Source organism: Elephantulus edwardii, unplaced genomic scaffold (assembly GCF_000299155.1).
Source record: "Elephantulus edwardii isolate Elephantulus edwardi_28Jun2011 unplaced genomic scaffold, EleEdw1.0 scaffold00106, whole genome shotgun sequence".
Lineage (NCBI taxonomy): Eukaryota > Metazoa > Chordata > Mammalia > Macroscelidea > Macroscelididae > Elephantulus > Elephantulus edwardii.
This window is the reverse complement of record NW_006399856.1, coordinates 4,090,447-4,095,926: the sequence shown is the minus strand read 5'-3', so window position 1 is coordinate 4,095,926 and position 5,480 is coordinate 4,090,447. Positions and strand designations below refer to the sequence as shown.

At 41.8% G+C, this 5,480-nt stretch overlaps 1 pseudogene; it reads left to right on the top strand.

Moving 5' to 3' along the window:
• The first annotated feature begins 3,407 nt into the window (after positions 1-3,407).
• Positions 3,408-5,480, top strand: part of LOC102877282 — a 66,289-nt pseudogene continuing 64,216 nt past the window's right edge.

The following is a 5,480-nucleotide window of genomic DNA, read 5'->3' as shown; positions in this document are numbered from 1 at the left end:
TGTTGTTGTTGTTGTTAGGTGCCGTCGAGTCGTTTTTGACTCATAGCGACCCTATGTACAACAGCCCTAAACCCTGCTCTATCCTGTGCCAATTGCATTGCCTCTGACACACCCATTCTGATTAGCACTTTAGCATTAAAAAAAATGATTGCTTACTGTACAGCTGTCCTCGCTTATCTGTAAGTTTGTTGAACTCTGATAGTTTATGTGTTGTATTATAGCAGAAATGGTGCCCCTGAATTTCAGATACCAACAGAATGAACAGGTAGGGGCTCTGATGGAGGTCTCAGCTGTGCATCCAGATCAAGACCAGAAAGAAAGGTCTGGAAGTCTATTTGGAAACATTAGCCCATGAAATCTTATAGATTACAGTAGAACATTGTCCAACTTGCTCACTCTACACTCGTCACTAGAAGAGATCACTCACTGAAGGGAGACAGCATAATTGGTCAAGTAAACAGTCAGTGTGGGCTTTGGAGACCTCTGTGATACGAGCTGGCACATAGCCACAACCACGGGCTCAAATATGTTGGCAGTTGTAAGGATAAGATCAGACAAAATGCATTATTCTGCTGTGTTGTGCACAAGGTCAAACTCAACTCAATGACAGCTAACAATAAAAACAATGTAAAGCTATTTTTCAGAAAATTTGCCAAATGTCCTAAAATTTAAAAAAAATCTAGTCTGTATTATCCCAATTAAAAAGAAAATACTAGGAGTCAGATCTTACAGGATACAGTTATGAAAATGTGTTGTTGTTATGTACTGTCGTTTGGTGTCATCAAAGCAGTTACAATTCACAATGACCCCATGTATAACTGACCTGAACTTTACCCTACCCTTCACTACACTATCTCTGCCATTCTTTTTTTTTTTAATTAAGATTTTAATGAAAGTTTATCAAGAACTTGGATTTCCATTCACTCATTTTTGCACATTTTCCTCGCTGGCCATTGTAGTAGTCACTGAAACGAACCATCATCAATCTCTCCCATTGAGGGTCTTCACAGAACTTCTACTTTCTCAGTTTGATGTCTCTATTAAAGACCGATTCCTCCTTAAAATATGCCCAAATTAGGTGAGCCAATGTTTCCCCATCTTTGCCTCCAAGTGCTTTTTTCAAGACAGAGTCATTTGTTCATGGTTTCTTAGCCATAGCCACATGCCTAGAGGAATGGCCAGGCCCAAGGGCACAGGACCGTAGACTCAGGACTACCAAGGTCAACTGGCGTAATATAACCCACAAAGACACTGTTCTGTATCCCACTCTGGTGAATAACGACTGGGGGTCTTCAATGCTTATGAGCAGACACATAAGTCAAAGTATTGGTCTCTCTCTATCCAAAGCCAAGAAGAGCTAAGAAAGTAAACAACAAAAAACAACAACAACAAACCACAGCCCAACCAAAACCAAAAAACACCCACCATGGAAACAATTAGTCCAAAAGACTAATGGATCATGAGAACCACAGCCTCCACAACCCTGAGACGAAAGCTAGATGAGGTCCACTGGTCTCTCTGAAATGGACCACAACCAAGGTCATGGATTGAATAGGATGGAAAAAATATGGCACAAAGCTCAAAATTCTAAAAATGACCAGATATACTAGTCTATAGAGACTGGTAGGACCTCTGAGCCTATATGACCCTTAGTGACTCTTCAAGTATGCTACTGAATTCATACTCATGGCTCAAGTTTCAGCAAAACAATGGACTGGCCTATAGTAACAATAGTGAGGTTCTCACCTTAGAACAATCAACTGAACAGGATCAAAAGAGCAGCATTTGTTCAAACAGAAACCTTATGAGTCAGAAAGGAATACACAAGAAGGATTAATGGAGTCAGGAAACATAGGGAAGGAGTGGGAGGAGTACTGCTACATTGTGAAGAGTGCTATCAATGTAACAAAACGTGCATGAATTGTGGAATGGAAAACCACAATATAGAACAACTAGAGTGGCTTCTGCCGACCTGTGCAAAAATGCAAAGGTAGAACATTATCCGGAGGCCATTATGGCCAATATCAGGGCACCAGAGAAACCAAGCTACTTGGGTGCCTGAGGGCCTGACACTCCTTCCCTGCTCCTCAGCAGGACCTGACAAGAGAAGCTTGCTGGCTATCCTCAGAGTTTCCCAGCCCACAGTTTCATGAACTGGCTCAGAGATATTATTTCTCTCCACTATGAACACATATCTGCATAAATATGTTGTTTCTCCTTTGATGTAATTCTAACCCAATTACCTCAGAGAACAGACATCTTGCTATGTACTGGACCTGAGATTTCAGGATTGAGGACTAGTCAACCCCACGGGTGGCTGGTGGTTTGTCCCCAAGAATCTCTCAGCTAGAGAGCTGTCATGTCCAAGATGATACTGTGTGTCTTTGTCTAATGACTGGTCAATGAGGAGTTCTAAGCCTTCAGCAGTAGATAACTCTGAAGGGCCGTGCGTATGCCAGTGCTTCTCATGGTAGTAACTGTGTCCTCTGTCATGGCTGCCGCTCTGTCCGGCTTCTGCCTTCCCCAGCCCTACTTCCTATTCTTACCACAAAATTAACCCACAGAGCCCCTTCCAGCAGCCATTCTGTACATATCTCAGACTCTGAATTCCAGGTAACTCAACCTATAACGTGCCCTCTCTTCTAACGGCATTTTATTGGTGCCAGCAAACCACAGAGTTAATGTAAAGTTTTAAAGCAAAATCAATCCTTAACTTTTCGAAGGCTTGTAAAGTCCTTAGAATTTTCTTTTGGTAATCTCCACAGGTCTAGTGGCCTACGGACAAGAAGCTGCGCTGCAATCCTGAAGGCACACTGTTCAAGGTCACCAGCTGCTCTGTGGGAGAAGGATGGGCAATCTCCTCCCGTGGGATTAACTGATTCTGAAAACTGGCTGCAGGGTTCCAACTCTATGGTACACAAGAACAACAACAATCTTCACAGGTACCCAATGTCCTCTCATCCACATTTAATTAAAAGCGCCATTGGAAAAAAACAAAACAAAACATGTCAACATAAATAAGAAAATTTTTATTAATTTGATCATTTTAAAATTTAATTCTAGATTGTGGACATAACTCATTTTAAAGACACAGGGTTTCATTTTTCAACTACTTTTTGCTACAAATACACATTATTTCATCCAGGTCTGAATTTAAATAGATTTCTAAGGGCTGGCCTTTTTGTTCCTTTTCTTTTATTATTTTTGATAGAAAAACTCTTTTCAAGCTCAAAACAAGTAACTTTGAAATAAACTGTTGGAATCCAATCTGTCTGTAAGTGGGAACCAGCCATGGCTCCAGATAATTGGCCTTGAAAACAGAGAAAAGCCTCATCCCACTTCAAGGACTTGAGGGGAGCCTCGGGCTGTCACCCCAAGAAGCAGCTGTCCAGTGGCCTAACTGCGGAATGGCAGACGGGTCCCAGCTGGGCTGTAGCCCGTTTGATTTTCCTGATCACAGCCTGGGCCACACCCACGCTGGCCATCTGAGAAGTCTGACCATCGCTGGGCAATGGGGACAGAACAGCCACGTGGGCTCCAGGCTGCCGTTCCTCAGGGCGAATGAGGACACTGACGGCATGCTTCCAAAAGCATCTCCTTCACCCATGGAAGTGACATTGAGATGAACAGTTTATTAAATCTTTCCGTAATTAAAAAAAAAATCAGCGGCACTTTCTGAGGAGCTAGAATTATAAATGAATAAGTCCAGATCTTACCAGCTAAATGAGAACAAAGGCTGAAAATAATAACAGCAGACAGTGACACACCAGTCAGCCTGCAGGGAATGAAGAGACAAGGAAATACAAATAGTGACAAAAGGAAGGTGACTTTTTCGGTTATTAATTGATAAAGAAACTAGATTCATCATGGTTAATCAAAGCATCAAATGCTTCAAAGCACTAGCAGCAAAATCAAAGCAGCCAATAGAATCAGGAAGTGCTATGAAGACCTTACTCAGCTGCTTTGAATTTGAACTTGGAAGAGACATGAGTTTCTTAAATGAGACATTTTTAAAAGCACTAATTTTTCCAAATGTTCTAATTGATCTCCTTCTACTGTTCGATGCCCTTGAGTCTACTATGTATCACAGCACCTTATGTGCATTAGAACAAAACACACTCAGCCCTGTGCCATCTTCCTGCTTGTTGCTGTGTTTGATTGGTAGCAAGTCTCTAGTAAGAAACTTTCCAAAAATTCGAAATAACGGTTTGATTTTTTTTCTTTTCTTTTCTGACAGAATTCCCTTCTAAAGCCCTCCATTTTTATGGCCTAATGAATAGCTGACTGATATCCTGGGAATTCCCATCTCTTTGTTCCAGTGTATGGAATCCCCTAAATTCCATATCTTTCTCTCACACAGTTTATTTTCTCATTTTGGTCAAAGTCTATCTTCCAGAAGCTTCCTTAGAAAAATAAATTTATTTTTTTTTTTTTAGAAAAAGCAACACAAACACAGTGAAGGCAAAATTTTGGTACTTCCACTGTCTATGTTGTTGTTATTGTGTACTATAGAGTCAAAACTGACCCATGGTGGACGCTCTGGCAGGTTTTCAGAGGCAATGAATCACACGGCAGGTGATTGCTCATCCTTCTCCCATGGAGCAGCTGGTGGCCTCTGACCGCATGCCTTCAGGACTGCAGCAGAGTTTCTTGCCACTTGGCCACTAGGGCTCCACAGTATTAGAGGCCACAGTACCAGGGATATCATTGCTGACACCAGATGGATCCTGACTGAAAACAGAAAATTCTAAAAGAATGCCTATTGGTGTTTGATTGGCTATGTAAAGGATCACAATAACTATGGCTAACATTAAGAACAATGGGGATTCCAGCACACTTAATTGTGCTTATATGAAGTCCATACCAAGAAGCTGCTGTCCATCCAGAACAAGGAAGCACTAGAATGAACTGTATGGTTGAAAATCAGGAAGGGGGTGCATTCTTTCTCTATACCTATTCAATCTGTACTCTGAGCAAATAATTTGTGAACCCAGACTCTATGAAGAATGTGGCATCAGGATCAGAGGAATCAATCAAATCAGATCACTAGCCCATATTATGTAGATGACACAACTTTGCTTGCTGAAAGCTAGGAGGACCTGAAGTGCTTGCTGCAGGAGCCCAAAGACTAGAGCCTTCACTATGAATCATATCTCAACATCAAGAAAACAAAGGTGCTCACCACTGGGCTGATAGACAACATCGTGATAGATGGAGAAAGCATTGAAACTGTCAACTATTTCATCTTACTGGGATCCACAATCAAGACCATTGGTACTAGTAGTCAGGAGATAAGAAGACATATTGTGGAGATCCAAGATGGCGGCAGAGGCAGAGACAGCGTGGTGAGCTGCGGAAGCAGCGAACCACTTAAAGCAGGGCCATTATGGCCTTCCACAGACTTCAGCTTATTGATAATTGAACACTTAAACAGTTGATGACTGGCCCTCAGTGAAGATCGAGGCTCAACAACAGGAATT